Below are 27815 nucleotides of genomic sequence, written 5' to 3' on the forward strand. Positions count from 1 at the left end.
TATACACGAAATGTTTGAGCTGTACCAAGCAAACTTAGGCTCAAACAACACGGGCTAGCTACGATGGAAATGCATTTTGGAGCCCGTTTAAAAAGCACGAAAAAAATTTAATTGAATTTCCAAAAGAACCGAAATAATTTTACATGCATGTATTATATGTTTGTGTATTACTTCTTTGTAAATTTTACCTGAATAGTTATGCTGTTAATGAGGGGATTCGGTTTAGCTAAAGGTATGCACTGAGTAGGTAACAAACATAGTTGGATAATTATCATATAACTCAGAGAAAGCCTATATTACTTTTAGAGAGATTGCATTGGTGGTAACACGTGAGCACAATATAGTAGTAGAGCTAAAAAACCTAGCAAAGATTGTACTTCCTCCGTCCCATAATGTAAGACATGTTTTGACACACATTATGGGACAGAGGGAGTAGATAGCAAGGGAAGATACTAACATGTCGAAAGTATAATGATGAGCAAGAATGAACACAAGAAACCTAGTCAGCAGATTGATAACCTGCTTTTGAGAACAAACATGTTTTCGACAGCTCTCGGCATGCACCAAACAGGCTCGCCATCTACAAGACCTGAATAAGAAGCTTCGAGAACATGTCCGCCTGTAGAAAATCAGAAGAAGACAAATGAAGTTTCATGAACATGAAAATTCAAAAAAAATTCTTGAACATGATTTGGACTTATGCTAATTACCAATTTCACTTTGATTACCTAAATTTTCCATGCTTTTGTACTAAGTTCTGAAAAGATACCAATTGTAAAAACTCACAAGGTCTAAGCAGTTGACTATATGTTAATTGCAATAACAAATTGGAAAGAACAAAGAAGATAGAAATATTGACCAAGACGTTCCATGGTCACATGGGATTGAAATTAATTATTACACAGCCAGTCAAAGCCTTCGGTTGAAACAATGCTATGAGGTATAAGGAAGCAAGTCCAAAACTTGAAACGGTGTACATCTATGTAGCACAGCATGAGGAAATCAGAACAAGTTTTAAGAACACAGATCCAAGCAGCTTTATGTACCATCGTAATTTATGTTCCATGAATGACGTGAAAAACATAATAACTATGTGTACAGCTCAAAATCCAATGCTCTCATAAAGCTCCTTCCTTACTTTACACAATACAAGCAAGAAAAGGGATAACCCGATGAAATTACCCCCTGTGGCATATATGAACTATGGAAGCTCCAAAATAATCCACTACATGGCATGAAAAATGAATGTGCACCACAGACTGAAATTGGAAGATTTCAATCCCATATGCCAAAAAAATGAAAGAAGATTGAGTGGATGCTCCAGCCTACTGTCTTGTGATGGTAGGCTACTCCTAACTAAAGTTGTGTTCTCTGCTCTGACTATTTTCTTCATGAGTACTTTGGCTCTTCCTGCAAGCACCATTGAACAAATCAACAAATACTTAAGGCATTTATTTTGGAGAAAATTTGGTCAAGAACAACAGGGACCAGCTCTTATTTCATGGAAGAAGGTTTGTCAGCTAAAGGATGAGGGGGGATTAGGAATACTGGATATTGCTCTCCATAGCAAGACACTCCTGATGAAAAACCTCCACAAGTTATTCAATAAAGAGGATTTGTCATGGGTTAAATTAATCTAGAGTACTTACTACAACACACAGCTTCCAGGGCACAAGATGGAAGGTTCCAGCTGGTGGAAGAGCCATTTAAAGCTTCTTCCACTGTTCAAAGAAAATTACAAGTGCACAATGGGTAATGGACAAACCGTCCTTTTTTGGCATGACAAGTGGCTGGATACTTCTCTTATCACAAATTCTCAGAGTTGCATTCCTTTGTCAAAAATGATACACACACAGCAGCCCCATGGATATCAGAAGAGAACCTCCATCTACTGCTTCACACTCCACTCTCAGAACTACTAGCATACAAGCAACTGAACGATCTCCAAGGTCTAGTGAATATGCATTGGAATGACCAAAGAGGGGATAAATGGAAGGGCTCTGGGCAAGGCCAACGCTATTCCTCAATCAGAATGTATAAAGCTATATGGCCAAGACTGAAAGCAATTTCCTGTTCAAATGGATCTGGAAGACTTCTAACAGACTAAGGCATACAGTTTTCTTCTGGCTGCTATTACATGATAGAGTCAAGACCAGAAATTTGTTGAGAAAGAATATACATGTGGACAACTATAATTGTGTTTACTGTAGGGAGCACACGGAAGAAACCTTGAGGCATCTTTTCTCGGATTGTACCTTTGCACAAGAATGCTGGGAATGCATTGTTCCAAACAGAAAGCTAGGAATATCAAGCTTGGATGACATCATGTGTGACGCCCCCGATTTGACCGTACACTAATCATACACGCAAACGTGTACGATCAAGATCAGGGACTCACGGGAAGATATCAGAACACAACTCTAAAAATAAAATAGGTCATACAAGCATCATAATACAAGCCAGGGGCCTCGAGGGCTCGAATACAAGTGCTCGATCATAGACGAGTCAGCGGAAGCAACAATATCTGAGTACAGACATAAGTTAAACAAGTTTGCCTTAAGAAGGCTAGCACAAAAGTAGCAACGATCGAAAAGGCAAGGCCTCCTGCCTGGGACCTCCTAACTACTCCTCGAAGCCGAACTCCATGTAGAATCATCCTCGGGATCTCTAGCTCCTGGACTCCAGCATCTGGTTGCAACAATCAGGTATAGAAAGGGGAAAAGAGGGAGAAAAGCAACCGTGAGTACTCATCCAAAGTACTCGCAAGCAAGGAGCTACACTACATATGCATGGGTATATGTGTAAAGGGCCATATTGGTGGACTGAACTGCAGAATGCCAGAATAAGAGGGGGATAGCTAATCCTGTCGAAGACTACACTTCTGGCAGCCTCCATCTTGCAGCATGTAGAAGAGAGTAGATGGTAAGTTCACCAAGTAGCATCGCATAGCATAAACCTACCCGGCGATCCCCTCCTCGTCGCCCTGTTAGAGAGCGATCACCGGGTTATATCTGGCACTTGAAAGGGTGTGTTTTATTAAGTATCCAGTTCTAGTTGTCATAAGGTCAAGGTACAACTCCGGGTCGTCCTTTTACCGAGGGACACGGCTATTCGAATAGATAAACTTCCCTGCAGGGGTGCACCACATAACCCAACACGCTCGATCCCATTTGGCCGGACACACTTTTCTGGGTCATGCCCGGCCGCGAAAGATCAACACGTCGCAGCCCCACCTAGGCTCAACAGAGAGGTCAACACGCCGGTCTAAATCCTATGCGCGCAGGGGTCTGGGCCCATCGCCCATTGCACACCTGCACGTTGCGTACGCGGCCGAAAGCAGACCTAGCCTAGCAGGCGTTCCAGTCCAATCCGGCGCGCGCCGCTCCGTCGCTGACGTCAAGAAGAGCTTCGGCTGATACCACGACGTCGAGTGCCCATAACTGTTCCCGCGTAGTTGGTTAGTGCGTATAGACCAAATGGCCAGACTCAGATCAAATACCAAGATCTCGTTAAGCGTGTTAAGTATCCGCGAACGCCGAGCAGGGCCAGGCCCACCTCTCTCCTAGGTGGTCTCAACCTGCCCTGTCGCTCCGCCATAAAGTAACAGTCGGGGGCCGTCAGGAACCCAGGCCCACCTCTACCGGGATGGAGCCACCTGTCCTTTCAGCCCCCTCATCAGAATCACTTGCGGGTACTCAGCGAGCCGACCCGACTTTAGTCACCACATGTGTCATGTATATAAAGTATATAGTATATACCCGTGATCACCTCCCGAAGTGATCACGGCCCAGTAGTATAGCATGGCAGACGGACAAGAGTGTAGGGCCACTGATGGAACACTAGCATCCTATACTAAGCAGTAGGATAGCAGGTAAGGGTAACAACTGTAGCAACAATGACAGGCTATGCATCAGTATAGGATTAACCGAAAGCAGTAACATGCTACACTACTCTAATGCAAGCAGTATAGAGAAGAATAGGAGATATCTGGTGATCAAGGGGGGGCTTGCCTGGAAGCTCAGCCGAGAAGGAGGGGTCATCGTCGACGTAGTCGATCACAGGGGCAACATCGGTCTCGGGGTCTACCGGAGAGAAGAGGGGGAAGAAACAGTAAATATAAAGCAAACATAGCATCACAAAGCATAACGTGGTAATACGACGTGTCGGGTGTGACCTAACGTATGTCTACACGAATAGGTGAAGGGGGAAATTCAACTGGGAATGTTTTCCCGGTTCCGGACCTGTGCCAGACAGATGACCGGAGGGGGAAAGTTCCATGTTCAGCATGCTAGAGGCATGTGACAAATGAACGGACCGCGTATTCGGATTCGTTGGATTTTTCTGAGCAACTTTCATGTAGAAAACATTTCCATCCGAGTTACGGTTTGTTTTCTATGAATTTTTAAAGATTAAAGTATTTTCTGGAATTATTAATATTAACAGAAAAGGAATTATGACGTCAGCAGAGTGTCAACATGACATCAGCAGGTCAACAGACCCGCTGACTGGTCAAACTGGCCAGTGGGTCCCGCATGTCATAGACAGAGGGCTAGCAGTGGTTATTTTAATTGCACAGGGGGGTTAATTAGCAGCGGGGCCCCACATGTCAGTGACTAATTAGTCTAACAAGTTAATTTTATTTATAAAAAACGTTTAGTTAGCCTAATTAACAGACGGGGCCCACATGTCAGTGCACAGTAACTGCGTTGACCAGAGTCAACGTGGTCAACTAGGGCGCCGGGGCCCCCGGCAGCCTCACTGGGGTGGCCCCCATAGGGCCACGTTGGCGCGAGGTCAGCACGGCGGCCGGAGCAACGCCGGCGACCAAAACGCACGGCGGCGCGCACGGGAGGCCGCCGGATTTGCGCTACGGTGGCTCAAATCGGATGCGGCTCGACTCGTTCGAACGAGAAGACGACGGCGAGGCGATCTGGGGTGGTGGCAGAGGCTGCGGTGGTCGGGAACGTCGACGGTGAGCGGCGAGGCGGACGCTGGACTTCGGTCGTCATCGGGATCGGGGCTGGGTGCGTTAGCTGGCAACCCAAGAGGCTAGACGAGGCCTACGCGGTGCGGTGAGCGCGATGGTGGCACGCACGTGACCCAAGGGTCACCGTGGCTATGCCGGCGACAAGCGCAAGCGGCGGAGTGTTCGTTCGTCGGTGGCATCAGCGGCTACGAACCATGGGCGAGCTAATGGAGAGGGGGGAAGCGGGAGCTCACAGCGGAGCCGTAGGGAGTGGCAGTGAGCTCGGGGAGGGCGCGAGGTAGCCGGAATCGGCGACGAACGCCGGCGATCCGAAGGTTGAAGACGAGCTCGTTCCGGTCGGAGTAGAGGCGCTCGGCTCGGTCCCGATGGCGTAGGCGACGTAGACGATGACGAGGAAGACGGTGAGCTCCAGATCAAGGCGCGGGAGGCACGGTGGCCACGGAATCGAGCGGCGACGGCGGCGAGCGTTTTGGGTGAGGTGGGGAACGAGAGAGGGAGAGGCACGCAGGGGCGAATGGATGAAAATGACGAGAGGGGAGGCCACGGTGGAGATCTTATCCACCCCGACGGCCTGTAGCGGCGTGGTCGGCGAGGTGGGTTCGGCGGCGACGGCGGGCGCGCCTCGGTCGCTTGAACAGAGAACGGGGGAGAAGGAGGAGGCCGTGGTGAGCTGAGCTCTAGGCACTGTGCACTTAGGCCTGTGCACAGTGGCCTTTTCTATTTTCCTTTTTTTTATAGAAAAGGGGTTTAGTAATATTTTGAGCTTCCATATGATTTTGCAAAAAAGTGAAACTTGGTCACATAATTACTTTGCAATATCCAGCACTGCCACAAAAAGTTTGGGCATTTTTGGACTTCATTTGAATTTATTCAATAATGAAAACGGCATTTTAAAGGCTGTTTTTGCTCTGTTAAAATGCATCAGGCCCATTTAGAAATGATGATGATGTTGTGTTCCTTAACAGTAAATAGTTTTGGATTATTTGCTAAAAGGTGAACATTTTTCCAACAAGCTTTGATCAACTTCATTTTGCACTTGCAAATTGAATTTGATTCCAAAGTGGAATTTCAAATGAGATTTGAATCAAAGGTGATTAAGCACTGTTTGGAAGAATGATTAGCTTAATCACAGTGGGTTACCGTAGCATGACACTGAGGGTGTTACAAATCTCCTCCACTACAAGAAATCTCGTCCCGAGATTTTAAGGGGTAGAGTAAGGGGGGAAAACTCGGGAATGACGGAGCTCAACACATGATAGGTGCTGAAGGAAATATGCCCTAGAGGCAATAATAAAGTTATTATTTTATTTCCTTATATCATGATAAATGTTTATTATTCATGCTAGAATTGTATTAACCGGAAACATGATACATGTGTGAATACATAGACAAACAGAGTGTCACTAGTATGCCTCTACTTGACTAGCTCGTTGATCAAAGATGGTTATGTTTCCTAGCCATAGACATGAGTTGTCATTTGATTAACGGGATCATATCATTAGGAGAATGATGTGATTGACTTGACCCATTCCGTTAGCTTAGCACTCGATCGTTTAGTATGTTGCTATTGCTTTCTTCATGACTTATACATGTTCCTATGACTATGAGATTATGCAACTCCCGTTTACCGGAGGAACACTTTGTGTGCTACCAAACGTCACAACGTAACTGGGTGATTATAAAGGTGCTCTACAGGTGCTTCCAAAGGTACTTGTTGGATTGGCGTATTTCGAGATTAGGATTTGTCACTCCGATTGTCGGAGAGGTACCTCTGGGCCCACTCAGTAATGCACATCACTATAAGCCTTGCAAGCATTGTAACTAATGAGTTAGTTGCGGGATGATGTATTACGGAACGAGTAAAGAGACTTGCCGGTAACGAGATTGAACTAGGTATTAAGATACCGACGATCGAATCTCGGGCAAGTAACATACCGATGACAAAGGGAACAACGTATGTTGTTATGCGGTCTGACCGATAAAGATCTTCGTAGAATATGTGGGAGCCAATATGAGCATCCAGGTTCCGCTATCGGTTATTGACCGGAGAGGTGTCTCGGTCATGTCTACATAGTTCTCGAACCCGTAGGGTCCGCACGCTTAACGTTACGATGACGGTTATATTATGAGTTTATGTGTTTTGATGTACCGAAGGAGTTCGGAGTCCCGGATGAGATCGGGGACATGACAAGGAGTCTCGAAATGGCCGAGACGTAAAGATCGATATATTGGACGACTATATTCGGACTTCGGAAAGGTTCCGAGTGATTCGGGTATTTTTCGGAGTACCGGAGAGTTACGGGAATTCGTATTGGGCCTTAATGGGCCATACGGGAAAGGAGAGAAAGACCACAAAGGGTGGCCGCACCCCTCCCCATGGACTAGTCTGAATTGGACTAGGGAGGGGGGCGCTCTCTTCCCTGTTTCTCCTTCTCCCTTCCCTTCTCCTATTCCAACAAGGAAAGGAGGAGTCCTACTCCCGGTGGGAGTAGGACTCCCCCCTTGGCGCGCCCTCCTCCTTGGCCGGCGGCCTTCCCCTTGCTCCTTTATATACTGGGCCAGGGGGCACCCCATAGACACAACAATTGATCTATTGATCTCTTAGTCGTGTGCGGTGCCCCCCTCCACCATATTACACCTCGATAATATCGTAGCGGTGCTTAGGCGAAGCCCTGCGTCGGTAGAACATCATCATTGTCACCACGCCGTCGCGCTGACGAAACTCTCTCTCAACACTCGGCTGGATCGGAGTTCGAGGGACGTCATCGAGCTGAACGTGTGCTGAACTCGGAGGTGCCGTGCGTTCGGTACTTGATCGGTCGGATCGTGAAGACGTACGACTACATCAACCGCGTTGTGTTAACGCTTCCGCTTTCGGTCTACGAGGGTACGTGGACAACACTCTCCCCTCTCATTGCTATGCATCACCATGATCTTGCGTGTGCATAGGAAATTTTTTGAAATTACTACGTTCCCCAACAGTGGCATCCGAGCCTGGTTTTATGCGTTGATGTTATATGCACGAGTAGAACACAAGTGAGTTGTGGGCGATATAAGTCATACTGCTTACCAGCATGTCATACTTTGGTTCGGCGGTATTGTGAGATGAAGCGGCCCGGACCGACATTACGCGTACGCTTACGCGAGACCGGTTTCACCGTTGCGAGCACTCGTTGCTTAAATGTGACTGGCGGGTGTCTGTCTCTCTCACTTTAGTTGAACCGAGTGTGGCTACGCCCGGTCCTTCCGAATGTTAAAACAGCACCAACTTGACAAACTATCGTTGTGGTTTTGATGCGTAGGTAAGAACGGTTCTTGCTAAGCCCGTAGCAGCCACGTAAAACTTGCAACAACAAAGTAGAGGACGTCTAACTTGTTTTTGCAGGGCATGTTGTGATGTGATATGGTCAAGACATGATGCTATATTTTATTGTATGAGATGATCATGTTTTGTAACCGAGTTATCGGTAACTGGCAGGAGCCATATGGTTGTCGCTTTATTGTATGAAATGCAATCGCCATGTAATTGCTTTACTTTATCACTAAGCGGTAGCGATAGTCGTAAAAGCAATAGTTGGCGAGATGACAACGATGCTACGATGGAGATCAAGGTATCGCGCCGGTGACGATGGTGATCATGACGGTGCTTCGGAGATGGAGATCACAAGCACAAGATGATGATGGCCATATCATATCACTTATATTGATTGCATGTGATGTTTATCTTTTATGCATCTTATCTTGCTTTGATTGACGGTAGCATTATAAGATGATCCCTCACTAAAATTTCAAGATAAAAGTGTTCTCCCTGAGTATGCACCGTTGCGAAAGTTCTTCGTGCTGAGACACCACGTGATGATCGGGTGTGATAAGCTCTACGTTCAAATACAACGGGTGCAAAACAGTTGCACACGCGGAATACTCAGGTTAAACTTGACGAGCCTAGCATATGCAGATATGGCCTCGGAACACGGAGACCGAAAGGTCGAGCGTGAATCATGTAGTAGATATGATCAACATAGTGATGTTCACCATTGAAACTACTCCATCTCACGTGATGATCGGACATGGTTTAGTTGATATGGATCACGTGATCACTTAGAGGATTAGAGGGATGTCTATCTAAGTGGGAGTTCTTAAGTAATATGATTAATTGAACTTGAATTTGTCATGAACTTAGTCCTGATAGTATTTTGCATATTATGTTGTAGATCAATAGCTCGCGTTGTTGCTTCCCTGTGTTTATTTTTGATATGTTCCTAGAGAAAAATTATGTTGAAAGATGTTAGTAGCAAAGATGCGGATTGGATCCGTGATCTGAGGATTATCCTCATTACTGCACAGAAAAATTATGTCCTTGATGCACCGCTAGGTGACAGACCTATTGCAGGAGCAGATGCAGACGTTATGAACGTTTGGCTAGCTCAATATGATGACTACTTGATAGTTTAGTGCACCATGCTTAACGGCTTAGAATCGGGACTTCAAAGACGTTTTGAACGTCATGGACCATATGAGATGTTCCAGGAGTTGAAGTTAATATTTCAAGCAAATACCCGAGTTGAGAGATATGAAGTCTCCAACAAGTTCTATAGCTAAAAGATGGAGGAGAATAGCTCAAGCAGTGAGCATGTGCTCAGATTGTCTGGGTACTACAATCGCTTGAATCAAGTGGGAGTTAATCTTCCAGATAAAATAGTGATTGACAGAATTCTCTAGTCACCATCACCAAGTTAGTAGAACTTCGTGATGAACTATAGTATGCAAGGGATGACCAAAGTAATTCCCGAGCTCTTCGTGATGCTGAAATCGACGAAGGTAGAAATCAAGAAAAACATCAAGTGTTGATGGTTGACGAGACCACTAGTTTCAAGAAAAGGGCAAAGGGAAGAAGGGGAACTTCAAGAAGAACGGCAAGCAAGTTGCTGCTCAAGTGAAGAAGCCTAAGTCTGGTCCTAAGCCTGAGACTAAGTGCTTCTACAGCAAAGGGACTGGTCAATGGAAGCGGAACTACCCCAACTATTTGGTGGATAAGAAGGATGGCAAAGTGAACAAAGGTATATTGGATATACATGTTATTGATATGTACTTTACTAGTGTTTATAGCAACCCCTCGGTATTTGATACTGGTTCAGTTGCTAAGAGTAGTAACTCGAAACGGGAGTTGCAGAATAAACAGAGACTAGTAAAAGGCGAGGTGACGATGTGTGTTGGAAGTAATTCCAAGATTGATATGATCATCATCGCACACTCCCTATACTTTCGGGATTAGTGTTGAAACTAAATAAGTGTTATTTGGTGTTTGCGTTAAGCATGAATATGATTTGATCATATTTTTTGCAATACGGTTATTCATTTAAATTAGAGAATAATTGTTGTTCTGTTTACATGAATAAAACCTTCTATGGTCATACACCCAATAAAATGGTTTGTTGGATCTCGATCGTAGTGATACACATATTCATAATAATGAAGCCAAAAGATGCAAAGTTAATAATGATAGTGCAACTTATTTGTGGCACTGCCGTTTAGGTCATATTGGTGTAAAGCGCATGAAGAAACTCCATACTGATGGGATTTTGGAATCAGTTGATTATGAATCACTTGATGCTTGCGAACCGTGCCTCATGGGCAAGATGACTAAAACGCCGTTCTCCGGAACTATGGAGAGAGCAACAGATTTGTTGGAAATCATACATACAGATGTATGTGGTCCGATGAATATTGAGGCTCGTAGCAGGTATCATTATTTTCTGACCTTCACAGATGATTTGAGCAGATATGGGTATATCTACTTAATGAAACAGAAGTCTGAAACATTTGAAAAGTTCATATAATTTCAGAGTGAAGCGGAAAATCATCGTAACAAGAAAATAAAGTTTCTACGATCTGATCGTGGAGAAGAGTATTTGAGTTACGAGTTTGGCCTTCAGTTAAAACAATGTGAAATAGTTTCACTACTCACGCCACCTGGAACACCACGGTGTAATGGTGTGTCCGAACATCGTAACCGTACTTTATTAGATATGGTGCGATATATGATGTCTCTTACCGATCTACCACTATCGTTTTGGGGTTATGCATTAGAGACAGCTGCATTCACGTTAAATAGGGTACCATCTAAATCCGTTGAGACGACATCTTATGAACTGTGGTTTGGCAAGAAACCAAAGTTGTCGTTTCTTAAAGTTTGGGGTTGCGATGCTTATGTGAAAAAGTTTCATCCTGATAAGCTCAAACCCAAATCAGAGAAATGTGTCTTCATAGGATACCCAAAGGAGACAGTTGGGTACACCTTCTATCACAGATCCGAAGGCAAGACATTCGTTGCTAAGTATGGATCCTTTCTAGAGAAGGAGTTTCTCTCGAAAGAAGTGAGTGGGAGGAAAGTAGAACTTGATGAGGTAATTGTACCTGCTCCCTTATTGGAAAGTAGTTCATCGCAGAAACCAGTTTCTGTGACGCCTATACCAATTAGTGAGGAAGTTAATGATGATGATCATGGAACATCAGATCAAGTTATTAATGAACCTCGTAGGTCAACCAGAGTAAGATCCGCACCAGAGTGGTACGGTAATCCTGTTCTAGAGGTTATGTTACTAGACCATGACGAACCTACGAACTATGAAGAAGCGATGGTGAGCCCAGATTCCGCAAAATGGCTTGAGGCCATGAAATCTGAGATGGGATCCATGTATGAGAACAAAGTATGGACTTTGATTGACTTGCCCAATGATCGGCGAGCCATAAAAAAATAAATGGATCTTCAAGAGGAAGACGGACGCTGATAGTAGTATCACTATCTACAAAGCTAGACTTGTCGGAAAAAGGTTTTTGACAAAGTTCAAAGTGTTGAATACGATGAGATTTTCTCACTCGCAGCGATGCTTAAGTCTGTCCGAATCATGTTAGCAATTGCCACATTTTATGAAATCTGGCAAATGGATAACCAAAACTGCATTCCTTAATGGATTCATTAAAGAAGAGTTGTATATGATGCAACCAGAAGGTTTTGTCAATCCTAAAGGTGCTAACAAAATATGCAAACTCCAGCGATCCATCTATGGACTGGTGCAAGCATCTCGGAGTTGGAATATAAGCTTTGATAAGTTTATCAAAGCATATAGTTTTATACAGACTTGCGGTGAAGCCTGTATTTACAAGAAAGTGAGTGGGAGCACTACAGCATTTCTGATAAGTATATGTGAATGACATATTGTTGATCGGAAATAATGTAGAATTATTCTGCAAAGCATAAAGGAGTGTTTGAAAGGAGTTTTTCAAAGAAAGACCTCGGTGAAGCTGCTTACATATTGAGCATCAAGATCTATAGAGATAGATCAAGACGCTTGATAAGTTTTTTTCAATGAGTACATACCTTAACAAGATTTTGAAGTGGTTCAAAATGGAACAGTCAAAGAAAGAGTTTCTTACCTGTGTTACAAGGTGTGAAATTGAGTAAGACTCAAAGCCCGACCACAGCAGAAGATAGAAAAAGAATGAAAGTCATTCCCTATGCCTCGGCCATAGGTTCTATAAAGTATGCCATGCTATGTACCAGATCTATTGTATACCCTACACTGATTTTGGCAAGGGAGTACAATAGTGATCTAGGAGTAGATCACTGGACAGCAGTCAAAATTATCCTTACTGGAATAAGGATATGTTTCTCGATTATGGAAGTGACAAAAGGTTCGTCGTAAAGGGTTACGTCGATGCAAGTTTTGACACTAATCTAGATGACTCTAAGTCTCGGTCTAGATACATATTGAAAGTGGGAGCAATTAGCTAGAGTAGCTCCGTGCAGAGCATTGTAGACATAGAAATTTGCAAAATACTTACGGATCTGAATGTGACAGACCCGTTGACTAAAATTATCTCACAAGCAAAACATAATCACACCTTAGTACTCTTTGGGTGTTAATCACATAGCGATGTGAACTAGATTATTGACTCTAGTAAACCCTTTGGGTGTTGGTCACATGACGATGTGAACTATGGGTGTTAATCACATGGTGATGTGAACTATTGATGTTAAATCACATGGCGATGTGAACTAGATTATTGACTCTAGTGCAAGTGGGAGACTGAAGGAAATATGCCCTAGAGGCAATAATAAAGTTATTATTTATTTCCTTATATCATGATAAATGTTTATTATTCATGCTAGAATTGTATTAACCGGAAACATGATACATGTGTGAATACATAGACAAACATAGTGTCACTAGTATGCCTCTACTTGACTAGCTCGTTGATCAAAGATGGTTATGTTTCCTAGCCATAGACATGAGTTGTCATTTGATTAACGGGATCATATCATTAGGAGAATGATGTGATTGACTTGACCCATTCCGTTAGCTTAGCACTCGATCATTTAGTATGTTGCTATTGCTTTCTTCATGACTTATACATGTTCCTATGACTATGAGATTATGCAACTCCCGTTTACCGGAGGAACACTTTGTGTGCTACCAAATGTCACAACGTAACTAGGTGATTATAAAGGTGCTCTACAGGTGCTTCCAAAGGTACTTGTTGGGTTGGCGTATTTCGAGATTAGGATTTGTCACTCCGATTGTCGGAGAGGTATCTCTGGGCCCACTCAGTAATGCACATCACTATAAGCCTTGCAAGCATTGTAACTAATGAGTTAGTTGCGGGATGATGTATTACGGAACGAGTAAAGAGACTTGCCGGTAACGAGATTGAACTAGGTATTAAGATACCGACGATCGAATCTCGGGCAAGTAACATACCGATGACAAAGGGAACAACGTATGTTGTTATGCGGTCTGACCGATAAAGATCTTCGTAGAATATGTGGGAGCCAATATGAGCATCCAGGTTCCGCTATCGGTTATTGACCGGAGAGGTGTCTCGGTCATGTCTACATAGTTCTCGAACCCGTAGGGTCCGCACGCTTAACGTTACGATGACGGTTATATTATGAGTTTATGTGTTTTGATGTACCGAAGGAGTTCGGAGTCCCGGATGAGATCGGGGACATGACGAGGAGTCTCGAAATGGCCGAGACGTAAAGATCGATATATTGGACGACTATATTCGGACTTCGGAAAGGTTCCGAGTGATTCGGGTATTTTTCGGAGTACCGGAGAGTTACGGGAATTCGTATTGGGCCTTAATGGGCCATACGGGAAAGGAGAGAAAGACCCCAAAGGGTGGCCGCACCCCTCCCCATTGACTAGTCCGAATTGGACTAGGGAGGGGGGCGCTCTCTTCCCTGTTTCTCCTTCTCCCTTCCCTTCTCCTATTCCAACAAGGAAAGGAGGAGTCCTACTCCCGGTGGGAGTAGGACTCCCCCCTTGGCGCGCCCTCCTCCTTGGCCGCGGCCTTCCCCTTGCTCCTTTATATACAGGGGCAGGGGGGCACCCCATAGACACAACAATTGATCTATTGATCTCTTAGCCGTGTGCGGTGCCCCCCTCCACCCTATTACACCTCGATAATATCGTAGCGGTGCTTAGGCGAAGCCCTGCGTCGGTAGAACATCATCATTGTCACCACGCCGTCGTGCTGACGAAACTCTCCCTCAACACTCGGCTGGATCGGAGTTCGAGGGACGTCATCGAGCTGAACGTGTGCTGAACTCGGAGGTGCTGTGCGTTCGGTACTTGATCGGTCGGATCGTGAAGACGTATGACTACATCAACCGCGTTGTGTTAACGCTTCCGCTTTCGGTCTACGAGGGTACGTGGACAACACTCTCCCCTCTCATTGCTATGCATCACCATGATCTTGCGTGTGCGTAGGAAATTTTTTGAAATTACTACGTTCCCCAACAGGTGCCTGGGGGCTATCTCAATGAACATGGCATAGAGGCATCTCTCGAGTTGAAATTTAAGAAAGACGTTGAGAGCAAGGTAAGGAGTTGCAATAAGAAGCTTCAACCGGGTAGGCAATCGTTTGTTGCCCGAAATAGAGGGTGAATGGGATTCGGAGCAATGGGAATAATTATTGCGTCTGATACCAGAATAGATCGTCTCTCGGAAGGTGTCTCGGGATTTTCATAAGAAGCCAAGCGTGAGGAGTAACTTTAGAAACAGGGGTGTATAGGAGAGTCAGGTTTCGATCCTGTGGAACTGTGGGTTATGGGCCCACCATGTGGTTAAAAGTAGGAAGGCCGTTGGCATCTTACACGGTCATGATAGCAAGACATGTCAGAGGGTAGCCTGTCAGTTATGTTGGCAACAACGTTGGTACCAAGGGCGAGGGACAAAGAGAACCATTTTCCTGCTCGTTGAACGAGGCGGACCAATAGGCAAAGTTCTCGTCCATCGGTGGCTACCGGAATGTCATCAACAATAGTAACAGGGTCTTACTGACAGAGTGGTACAACAAGGTGCTTACCTAAGCAGGGAAATGTCACTGCTCAGTTAAGTCAGATTACTGGAAAGGTTAAACAATACAATGGAAATGATAGTATGATTATCAGATTAAACAGAACAATGGAAAGGAAAATGTGTTTAAACACATATTTCAGGGGTATATCCTTCCCAAGGACAAGCAGAGCCTGATAACCATGATAGGATATTATGTAGAAAACCCTCTAGGTGAGGGGAGAGAAATTTCATGACATAACCCAAACAACGGTGTTTGGATAATTGAGCAAGAAACAATTAGCATTGGGATAAGTGTTTTTATTGAAATATCGGAGTACCACAGACATGCTTCGAGATAGCATTGACATGGTCTTCAAGCAAAGGTCAGACCTTGCATACACAAAGGATCCATCAGGAAAAACTTATTAAACAAGTCATTCAATTTTCTCATGGAAGAATGGTTAACCTTGTTAAAAAGGAAACTATAACACTAGGTCCTCCGGCCAGGTGTGCTAGGCATGACATCACCTTACCGTGTCATAAGAGATCCAATGTTATAACTCTTGAAAGTATGTTCCAACCATCATATCTGACCAAGTTTCAAATCTGATTGGTGCCAGGACACCTCAGACTCAGGATGCCTGAGAAGAAAAGGTGCAACACAAATTGTCGAGATGACATTGTAAGATTCTCGGGAATTGAACTATGGAAGCGAGTTCCGAAACAAGAGTTCATCATTAAATCAAGGAGAGGATGAGGAGGTGGCTGATGGTCTCGGCGACAATTCATCGAGATTTCCAAAAGATGGATCTCCACAATTATGTGAACAAGGATATAAAATTGAACAGATCAAATGATATAATGATGTATGCTCGAGGGAAACATACGAAATTAATCACTGCTTGAAAGGTGCACCCGAAATATGGGCTTAGGTAGCAGGATCAATGTTAGAATGGTGATTCGGTAACCAATGGTCTAAGAATGAAATGTCGACCATTAACTTCAAAGCAATAGGGTTGCTAGAAGTACATAATCCAAGCAACATGGTTCACGTGTTGGTATCCCGGTTAGAATCAACACGGGGACCAAGAAAGAATGGTGAGGGTGAGAAGTATCACTGTATCAAGAATTCTTAAGAGGTGGAGTAATGCTCACGACATTCTTGACATCAAAGATGGTAATACTCCACGGTAGAACATAACATAGGTTGGATAGCAGGGAAATCAAGATACAATACAAAATATGAACAAGTTTGTGTTGGGGGGAGGCAAGAATGTTGTCGATGATAACACAATTCATCGAGGGGCAAGGATGGTATTTCTCATCATGAATTCAATTGATATCTCGGATGAAGTTAAAATGTTGACGATGATCACGACACACTTGTCGAGAGGTTTCTTGAAGATGTAATCGATCGGCAATGACATCAAGTCAAAGGAATGGTGAAGCGAAAAGTTATTGGAACCAAGGGTACGACACAAACTTGAAATCAAGCTTGTTGTTCAAGGCGAACTGATATGACGAGGAAGGTCAACGTAAGCTTAGCTCATCATCGAAAGTTGTGTTCCGGGAAGGACCGGGTAGCACAGTTAAAAAGTTTGCACGATAATGATATAGCCGGTAAGGCTAGGAATGACTTGAAGGATTATTAAACTCGTAAGCAACAAGGATTACTTAGAGTTATTGAATCGGAGTGCGGAATCGATTCACTTATCGGTGTTCTCGGGTGACTAATAACTCAGAGGCCGTGGAAAATTGGAATCAGTGAGAATGTACCACTTGATGAAGAACTCATAAGAAGTTATGCGGTTCCATGATAATCTCGAGATACCAGGGGGTAATACTCGACAACAGATCAAGGTAAAGGTTGGACTAGGGTATTGCCCTGCAGAAGACAAGTGCTCAAACTTGCACGAGAAACGGAATCAAGGAGAAACATGGTCGGAACCACGTCCACGGATACCAGATGAACTTATTACAAGGGGATAATTATTTTAAGAGAAGCTTCCATGATAAGGTATACATCGTGTCCATGGGCATGAACACAGGGTTCAAGGTCGACTCCCACTTGTTCAACGCATAACCTTTCATTCACTTCTCGCGTTTGATGAAGTTGCAGTGTTTGAAATTTTTATCTGGCAAAATACCAGAAGAGTATGACTCATGAAATCTTTCGAGTTCACACATATTATGGAAGGCATAGGTTCAACCCATCGGGGCATATTAGGAATATATGCCACAAGCTTCAAGAGTAATTATCACCAGCTCAAAAGCAGAGCATGGTTGACAAAGCAGAGGATACAATTTAGCAAGCTTCAAGAGTAATTATCACCAGACTCGGCGGCGTACGTGACCTCGATGGCCTGGAGCTCCACCTTGGCCTCGGCATCTCGGTGACCCACATGGCGGCGCACGCTTGGAGAAGACTGGCTTCGTGGTCGACGGCGTCCAGCCAGCGAGGAGGTGGTGGACGACACGCAAGGGCAGCTCTGGCTCGCCGTCCTCGGGGAAGGACGCCGTCGGATAGCAGATCGAAAAAAACCAAGCTTCCTTCTCCTCAGCATGATTTGCCATGGGGAGCGATGAGAGGAACGACGAGGGGGAAGCAACGCGGCAGCAACGTGGGGAGAGGGGGCTCTTGCGCAGGGAAGTTGTGCGGGGGAGCAGAGGAAGGGCGCGGGGGAGCTGAGCAAGGAGCTCCGGCGAGGGGGACAACGAGCAGGGGAGCTCTGTTCTAGCGCGGGGAGCTTCGTGTTTGTCGGAGGAAAGGGAAGGGGGTTTTCGCAAAATGTCCACGGAGCACAGGAGATTTGGAGGGGGCTCGGACTGCATGAAATAATAGCCAAGGTGGCAATACCGGGTCGATCGGGCGCTGAAATCATTGAGATATTCCTGTGTGATCCAGAACACAACACTAAATATATGGACCAGGTGGTCTTGCCTGAATTGATTGCGGTGGCATCATGGTTTCTATGGTGGCAGAGGAGAAGCATAACTCGGCAGGAACCAGTGCAATCTCCAACGCGGACGAGCCAGACGATTCAAGCTCTGTCTTTGAACTTCGTACGGGCTGCATGTAAACCAATGACGATCCCGCGTCTTAATCACTGGAAAAAACCACTACTGAATTAGTTGGCCCTGAATGTCAACGCTGCATTTTCAGAGGATACTAACTCGGGGGCGTGCAGCGCCATTATCCGAGACAGCGGGGGCTTTTTTGTTGCGGCATCTACAGCAAAACTTGAACATGTCGCGGATGTGTTATTGGCGGAAGCTGCAGCTCTGGTTGAAGGCTTAAAATTGGCTAATACAGTTGGGAGCAACCCCTTGTTGGTGCAAACGAATAGTCTGATTTTAGTGGAGCTCTCCAACAAAACTCTGGGCACTCGATGGTGGCAGGCCCAATTCTTGAAGAATGCCGTTTACTGATAGTTAACTTCGGAAAGGTCGTTATTATGCATTGTAACCGTGAATCAAATATGGTGGCTCATGTGCTAGCGCAGAATGGAAGCGTTGATCCACCAAACTTGTGGTTGGACTCACCTCCAGTTTTTATTTCTGATTATTTAGCGGACGATGTAAGCGTTGTTTAATTTTAATAAAGCTAGCCATGATGGCCTTTCCCTCAAAAAAAATCTCATGTATGATCGCTCCGTATGTCATCGATGAGCCTTGCTTTACTTCGTCCACCACGGTCTTGCAATCCGAGGCCACATGTATCCTCTGCTCGTACAAATCATCTGCAATTGCAAGGGCCTCCCTAACTGCCATAGCTTCAAGTGTTTAAGGGTCTGAAATAAATCTGAAAGTGATGCAAGATGCTCCCAAAAAAGATCCACCCAGTCCCTACATACAGCTCCAACTGCGTCATGAGTACCACTCCTCGTCACAGCTGCATCAGTGTTAATTTTAACATGGCCCGCTGATGGTACTAGCCAATTCGATGTTCTGGCTTTGTTGATGTTGCTCCCTGTTCGGACCGGCTTTGACAAAATCGGAATGTCAACAAGGAAAGAAGTAATAAACAGATGGGTTGACAAGGGGCTCTGAAATATTTCCTCATGTATAGCTTTCCTCCTCGCCTTTCAGATCGCCCACATAGTTACTACCAATGTTGTGAACTCCTTCGGTGTCAGGGTCTCAGGCATCATGAACAACCATTCTTTTGCTACCTTCCAAACAACCTGTTTACTATTATCCCATTTGCACATCAAAATCAACCACGATCTTCGCACAGTATTGGTGGCCCATCGTTAAGAGCCAGCCACGGCCCATGTACAGTTGCATGGCGTAACATGTGCTGGTCAATGATACACATGCATGAATCGATCGATGTCGCTGCAACATCAGCGTCGTCTGAGTAGTTAGGAGATCAACACAGTTGTGGTGTTCGCGAATTGGATGAGAAGATGAGATGAATCATCGACTCAACACCATACTGCCATTTGATCGGACGAACAGAGTTGCCTCGATCTCCTTTACATTCCAGCTGTAGAGCCGACATGACGCTTGATCTCGTTGCAGGCGTTGCGTAAATTCTGACAATGACAAATTGGCCCCTCCTCTGGCCTTGTAGGTTGCAACTGAAGCAAGGAGTGTACGAACAAGGTGGGTCTCGGGAACACAATCTTGTCTTGATGATGACGCTAAGGCTGGCCATAGTGGGAGTAACATAAGTAGTCTCATGCACTTGGGACTCGCAAACATACTTATGTGGCAGGCAATTAAAGAAAAAAGAGATGGTTATAGTAACATAGGTAGATACCGTAACATAATAAAAGTTATGCTATTATGTGTCATGCATGACAATAAATGAGACTACCTATGATACTAATTTATGATACTATGTACTATGGATGTAGTATCAATTATCATACATTAGTATCATATGCATGATATTAGTATATGATACTCCCCACTATGACCAGCCTAACAAGCAAGAAAACAAGGAAGAAGCGACACACATCGAATGTTACAAATGCACGGTTATTTAGGGAACGCGAATTCTAAGATATTCGGTACACTCCTCGAGTGCGGAATTACAAATTCTAGGATATTTATATGCATGGATGGATGTTGAGGTCGGCGCTACTGCTTCCATGAAGTTTATATTTGAATCTCTAAGATGACCTATATTTAAGAACGGAGGGAGTATTATCAACAACTTGGAAAACAAACCTTGGAGACCATCATAAGTTCATTTCGGCACGCCATCCATCCATGGAGATGCAGGCACGCCATCATGATGCGTCTCAAGGATTGCCTTGAGAAAAGAAGAGCAAAAAGAAAGAAACCTTCAGCCATGCAACACATTGATCTGATCTCCATAGCCGGATGCAGGCAGACCACCGAACAGCAGAGGACAGCGCCACCCTTTCGCATCATTGCCAACCCAAACCACCACCCTAATCCCCCTATGGCGCCGTACTACATTGGCCTCTGTCCCGTTGATTCTGGTGCAAAAGCTGCACTGCCATTGATGGTCCTGTTCCACCTTTACTACTAGCCAGCCAGCCCCTCCCAAAGATTCCTCTCCTCTCATCTCCTTCTCGGGTGCACTTTGTTCGATCAACGGAAAAGCATCCATTCAATTCTATACCATGTGATGTCTCCGCACTTCCTTTTCCAAAGGGCAGAGGAGAAGGACCACGATGCTCTCTCTGTCACTGTCGCTGCCACACTGTTCCCTTCCCCCACTCGTCCATAACTGTGTGCCACCTTCGCACTGTGCCACTACAAGAATCAAGAATGCCTAACCACTTTGGCGGCCTAAATGCTTCATTCATAATAAAGCTCCTGCTAATCCAGTCCAGTGGGTCTCTTCAGCTCGGTTGATAAGTGTCGCAAACCCTCGTGCTTCTCTGTTTCCTTCCCGGGCGAGGAGGCCGAGGACGAAGCTGCGTCGTCCACAAGGTGCTTTGCTTTAGCTCCGGATGTATCCATTTCCATCTGTTTGCATGATGCCTCCCTTGCAGTGCAGTTCACAGATGCTTGCAGCTGCACTTGGATCCCAATCTCATCACAAGCAATAAAGAAACCATATTCGCCTCCATGGATTTGCTCAGCCCACATGGCGCCCTGCCCATGCACATTCCCTCCTTCTTCTAATCTTCTTCTACCTTTGATGCAGCTGCTCCCATGTGATGTGCGCCTAAGCTGAGCTGAGCAGAGCTCGCCTCACTCCGGACTGACAGCACGGCACCGGTGGATTGGATCTGTCCTTCCGAGATCGATGGACCGGTCCTGCTACTTCCCGCTGCGGTGGGAGAGCACCGGCGACCAGTGGTGGTACGCCTCGCCCATCGACTGGGCGGCCGCCGACGGCCACTACGACATCGTCCGCCAGCTGCTGCACCTCGACCCCAACCTCCTCATCAAGCTCACCTCGCTCCGCCGGATCCGCCGCCTCGAGGCGCTCTGGGACGACGACGCACGCTTCGTCCACGCGCCCCGCCACCGCGCCTCCGTCGCCCATGGCCTGCTGCTGGAATGCGAGTGCAAGCACGGCGCCGAGAACACGCTGCTCCGGGCCGGCTACGGCGGATGGCTACTCTACACGGCGGCCTCCGCGGGGGACGCGGGCTTCGTGCAGGAGCTGCTGGACAGGGACCCGCTGCTCGTCTTCGGCGAGGGCGAGTACGGGGTCACGGACATGTTCTACGCGGCGGCGAGGGGCGGCAACGCCGACCTGTTCAGGATGCTGCTGGACCACGCCATGTCCCCGAGGTGCTCGACGTATGGTCGCGACGGGGATGGCGCCGGCGCCGGCGGCCGCGCCTCGGTGTTCCGGCTGGAGATGATGAGCAGGGCTGTACACGCTGCCGCCAGAGGAGGGAGCGTGCGGATGCTGAAGGAGCTCATCGACGGTCGCTCCGACGTGTCGGCGTATCTTGATATCCGTGGATCCACCGTGCTTCATGCAGCTGCTGGGAGAGGGCAGCTCGAGGTGAGCCACCTGTGTTCCTGCCATTGCTTACATCTTCCTCTCTAGATGCTGTTGTTTAGTTTGTCTTCGTCGTCTAGTTTAGATCTCGTTATCAGTATGCTTACATGCTTTGGAATTTTGGTGCGCAAAATCGGTTTGCTTGAGGTATATTCGCCTTTCCGGTGGATAATTGGAATTGTGTCCACTATCCAAAATGAAATGTCTAGTGTCATTCAAGGATAATCTATGATAATTATCTAGGAGTACTTAACTTTAACAGACAAGCACTATGATCTAATACAACAATCATAGCAGTAAAGGTATTATTGTTACTACCATCGTGATCAACACTTGGGAACGAGAGGTCTTTTGGATCAGCTCGAGCAATTCATGATCCAGTTTTTTTGTTAGAAGGTTGGTAGTGGTACACAATACTGAAACGTCAAAGCTCCAATCATGAGACCCCCTTCCAATAAACTGAGGCAAAAGCGAATGTACTTCTACTTCTGTCCGGATAGAAAAAGAATTGGTACCAAACAACTTTTAGATCTACGGCTCCCTTTCTGTTTTCTTGATGGTGATATTCAGCCAACTTTCCTTCTGTTTCTTAATGTCACATGTGATCGTTCTTGCTACTGGTGTCATTGAATTGTTAGGTGTGCAAAGGTCCATTTATCTGAAAATTGGAAAATATCTTATGCAGGTTGTCAAGTACCTGATGGCCTCTTTCGACATGATCAACTCAACCGACAACCAAGGGAACACTGCACTACATGTAGCGGCCTACCGAGGGCACCTGCCCGTTGTAAACGCACTGGTTGCTGCATCTCCATCAGCCATATCAGCTGTCAACAATGCAGGCGATACGTTCCTCCACTCGGCGATCGCAGGGTTCAGAACCCCGGGGTTCCGTCGGCTCGACCGGCAGCTGGAGCTCACCAAGCATCTCATTCGAGAGAGAGCCGCAGACATCAGGAAGATCATCAACCTGAGAAACGACGCGGGCCTCACCGCCCTGCACATGGCTGTGGTTGGCTGCGTGCACCCGGACCTCGTCGAGCTCCTGATGACCACGCCGTCCATCGACCTTAACGTCGAAGATGCTGACGGCATGACCCCGCTGGCGCTGCTCAAGGAGCAGCTGCGATCAACCACGTCGGAGAGGCTCATCAAGCAGATAGTCTCCGCCGGAGGGGTGCTGAGCTCGAGCGTGCTGAGAAGCCGGTCGGCCGTCGTTTCGCAGATAAAGATGCGGGGAGGGATTGCGATCAGTCCGGGCACCATGTTCAGGATATCGGATGCGGAGATATTGTTGCACTCGGGCATTGCGGCGACGGAGTCCCGAAGGGCTAGCTCGTGCTCTAGCGATGGCAAGTGTGACCCTGTACATGCGGATGCAAACGGCGAGGTGATGAGAACCATGGATCGTCGGAGAAGAGGCTCAGCTCTGCCAGCCGAGCCAAGGACCGTCTCAAGATGATGCTGCGGTGGCCTCGCCACAGGGAGAAGATGTCCAGGACGCCGAGGAAATCCGAGGACGGCGGCCCGCTGGACACCATCAAGAAGCTGAACAAGCATGTCGCCGACACCCCGACCCCGCTCAGGCAGGCCTTCACCAAGACGACGGCGCTCAACAACAAGCGCACGCTCGCGGTCAAAAGCTCCGCCCCCAGCTCGGCCAGCAAGAAGAAGCTCATCCACGGCATCATGGAGGCGATGCCGCACCTCGCGGCCTCATTGCCAACGACCCGGTCCCCGCCGAGCACGCTCCCGAGGTCCTCCATGTCCTCCGCGCCGACATCCACCAAGCTCAAGGACATCTGCTTCGAAGAAGAGGAGAGCACGATGGTGACGCCGCCGTTCGGCAAGCTCAAGGACATCATCCTGGACAACGACGACGGCGCGGACGATCCGTCGTGCTCGAACTCGTCCTTGGCCGACGAGGGGGTCGGCGTGGCCGCCCGGAGGAACCACGGCTGCGGGAACGGGAGGCTCATCAACATCTGCTTCGGCGCGCAGGGGCTCACGGTGGAAGACTCTGCCAGCGGGCAGCAGACGAGCAAGATGTTCAAGCAGCAGTGCCTCCGGGTGTCCTGACCTGGCCTGCGTTCGGCTTTGCGGTTCAGCGATATATGTGTGTGTGTGTTGAACTCCCCCGGCTTGGTTTGGTTTGGTTTGGTTTGGCGTGCTGCTCCGCGTACAAGAGCAAATGTTTGTTGATTTGCTGAGATAAATTCCGTGTATGTATCATAGTAAGGCGTGCTTGACTTTTGCAAGGGCTTGAGCTTGCTATCATCAAGTTATCGACGTGATTCCCCTATACATATACACGAAATGTTTGAGCTGTACCAAGCAAACTTAGGCTCAAACAACACGGGCTAGCTACGATGGAAATGCATTTTGGAGCCCGTTTAAAAAGCACGAAAAAAATTTAATTGAATTTCCAAAAGAACCGAAATAATTTTACATGCATGTATTATATGTTTGTGTATTACTTCTTTGTAAATTTTACCTGAATAGTTATGCTGTTAATGAGGGGATTCGGTTTAGCTAAAGGTATTCACTGAGTAGGTAACAAACATAGTTGGATAATTATCATATAACTCAGAGAAAGCCTATATAACTTTTAGAGAGATTGCATTGGTGGTAACACGTGAGCACAATATAGTAGTAGAGCTAAAAAACCTAGCAAAGATTGTACTTCCTCCGTCCCATAATGTAAGACATGTTTTGACACACATTATGGGACAGAGGGAGTAGATAGCAAGGGAAGATACTAACATGTCGAAAGTATAATGATGAGCAAGAATGAACACAAGAAACCTAGTCAGCAGATTGATAACCTGCTTTTGAGAACAAACATGTTTTCGACAGCTCTCGGCATGCACCAAACAGGCTCGCCATCTACAAGACCTGAATAAGAAGCTTCGAGAACATGTCCGCCTGTAGAAAATCAGAAGAAGACAAATGAAGTTTCATGAACATGAAAATTCAAAAAAAATTCTTGAACATGATTTGGACTTATGCTAATTACCAATTTCACTTTGATTACCTAAATTTTCCATGCTTTTGTACTAAGTTCTGAAAAGATACCAATTGTAAAAACTCACAAGGTCTAAGCAGTTGACTATATGTTAATTGCAATAACAAATTGGAAAGAACAAAGAAGATAGAAATATTGACCAAGACGTTCCATGGTCACATGGGATTGAAATTAATTATTACACAGCCAGTCAAAGCCTTCGGTTGAAACAATGCTATGAGGTATAAGGAAGCAAGTCCAAAACTTGAAACGGTGTACATCTATGTAGCACAGCATGAGGAAATCAGAACAAGTTTTAAGAACACAGATCCAAGCAGCTTTATGTACCATCGTAATTTATGTTCCATGAATGACGTGAAAAACATAATAACTATGTGTACAGCTCAAAATCCAATGCTCTCATAAAGCTCCTTCCTTACTTTACACAATACAAGCAAGAAAAGGGATAACCCGATGAAATTACCCCCTGTGGCATATATGAACTATGGAAGCTCCAAAATAATCCACTACATGGCATGAAAAATGAATGTGCACCACAGACTGAAATTGGAAGATTTCAATCCCATATGCCAAAAAAATGAAAGAAGATTGAGTGGATGCTCCAGCCTACTGTCTTGTGATGGTAGGCTACTCCTAACTAAAGTTGTGTTCTCTGCTTTGACTATTTTCTTCATGAGTACTTTGGCTCTTCCTGCAAGCACCATTGAACAAATCAACAAATACTTAAGGCATTTATTTTGGAGAAAATTTGGTCAAGAACAACAGGGACCAGCTCTTATTTCATGGAAGAAGGTTTGTCAGCTAAAGGATGAGGGGGGATTAGGAATACTGGATATTGCTCTCCATAGCAAGACACTCCTGATGAAAAACCTCCACAAGTTATTCAATAAAGAGGATTTGTCATGGGTTAAATTAATCTAGAGTACTTACTACAACACACAGCTTCCAGGGCACAAGATGGAAGGTTCCAGCTGGTGGAAGAGCCATTTAAAGCTTCTTCCACTGTTCAAAGAAAATTACAAGTGCACAATGGGTAATGGACAAACCGTCCTTTTTTGGCATGACAAGTGGCTGGATACTTCTCTTATCACAAATTCTCAGAGTTGCATTCCTTTGTCAAAAATGATACACACACAGCAGCCCCATGGATATCAGAAGAGAACCTCCATCTACTGCTTCACACTCCACTCTCAGAACTACTAGCATACAAGCAACTGAACGATCTCCAAGGTCTAGTGAATATGCATTGGAATGACCAAAGAGGGAATAAATGGAAGGGCTCTGGGCAAGGCCAACGCTATTCCTCAATCAGAATGTATAAAGCTATATGGCCAAGACTGAAAGCAATTTCCTGTTCAAATGGATCTGGAAGACTTCTAACAGACTAAGGCATACAATTTTCTTCTGGCTGCTATTACATGATAGAGTCAAGACCAGAAATTTGTTGAGAAAGAATATACATGTGGACAACTATAATTGTGTTTACTGTAGGGAGCACACGGAAGAAACCTTGAGGCATCTTTTCTCGGATTGTACCTTTGCACAAGAATGCTGGGAATGCATTGTTCCAAACAGAAAGCTAGGAATATCAAGCTTGGATGACATCATGATTCTGCACTCTTCTCTCCCAAAAGAATTTGCTTTGGACATTATCATCCAAGAATATTGGAGAATTTGGACATTGAGAAATGGAAAGATTTTTAGACAGGAGGTGCCAGTATTAACTGCCGGAAGTATTGGGTCAAAGAAGATTTAGTCCTTATGAAACACAGAATCGACGTAAATTTTTTGGACAGTTTTAAGGAATGGGCTGCTACACATCTATGATGTTTGTAGAGGATGTGGTTACTTTTACTTAACTTTATCATGTTTCTGAGGCTAGGAATTGGATAAGTAGCTCTTAGTGTGTTTTTCTATTTATTTTTCCTTTCTTTGTAAATATTATTGTTGGAGTTAATTAATGAAAAATACCACGGTTTTGGCTTCAAAAAAAATGAATGTGCAACACAGAATGAACAGGACCATACAGCTGGTAGAGCAAAAAAACTGAGAAACGATGGGAGGAAAAACAAACGTACCCGGACGGAAGACATTCTTACAAACGGAGACCAGGCACGGCAGCACGCTCCTAAGATGTTCAGTCCAAAAAGAGCAAATCCACCAATGAGACGCAGAGAAGCAGATTATATGGAGGATTCAAGAGGTACATTCAGTACAACGACGGTTACAGGAAGTCGACGGATGAGCTTCAATCGCCGCCATTATCGGCCGCTGCCGTGGCCCGTACGCAGCGATGGAAAGGGGTGCCGGTGCAAGTACGTTGGCGAAATAGGAGTCCGATCGGCTGCGCTCCGCACTAATCCGCTGCGCTCCGCATCGGCCGCAAGCGCTGGGTTTTTTTTTTCGGAATCAATAAATCCCGGACATGCCACGTTTTAGCTTCTCGTCCCGAACGTGCTCATTGCCATTGGATCGAAACGCACACATCTTGACGCTCCTGGCTGGCCACGTCATCCC

The 27815-nt window shown here is 45.7% G+C and overlaps 1 long non-coding RNA gene and 1 pseudogene across 1 annotated transcript; one reads left to right on the top strand and one right to left on the bottom strand.

Moving 5' to 3' along the window:
• Positions 1–2592: 2592 nt before the first annotated feature.
• On the bottom strand, positions 2593–27446 carry LOC123144733 (uncharacterized). Its single transcript, XR_006471873.1, has 3 exons — positions 27377–27446; positions 25099–25198; positions 2593–2688 (listed from the first exon to the last, which is right to left on the bottom strand). It is a non-coding gene; the product is annotated as an uncharacterized lncRNA (long non-coding RNA).
• On the top strand, positions 21066–24579 carry LOC123144732 (ankyrin-3-like; annotated as a pseudogene).
• Positions 27447–27815: the final 369 nt, after the last annotated feature.

This window comes from Triticum aestivum, chromosome 6D (genome assembly GCF_018294505.1).
Source record: "Triticum aestivum cultivar Chinese Spring chromosome 6D, IWGSC CS RefSeq v2.1, whole genome shotgun sequence".
NCBI classification, from domain to species: Eukaryota; Viridiplantae; Streptophyta; class Magnoliopsida; order Poales; family Poaceae; genus Triticum; species Triticum aestivum.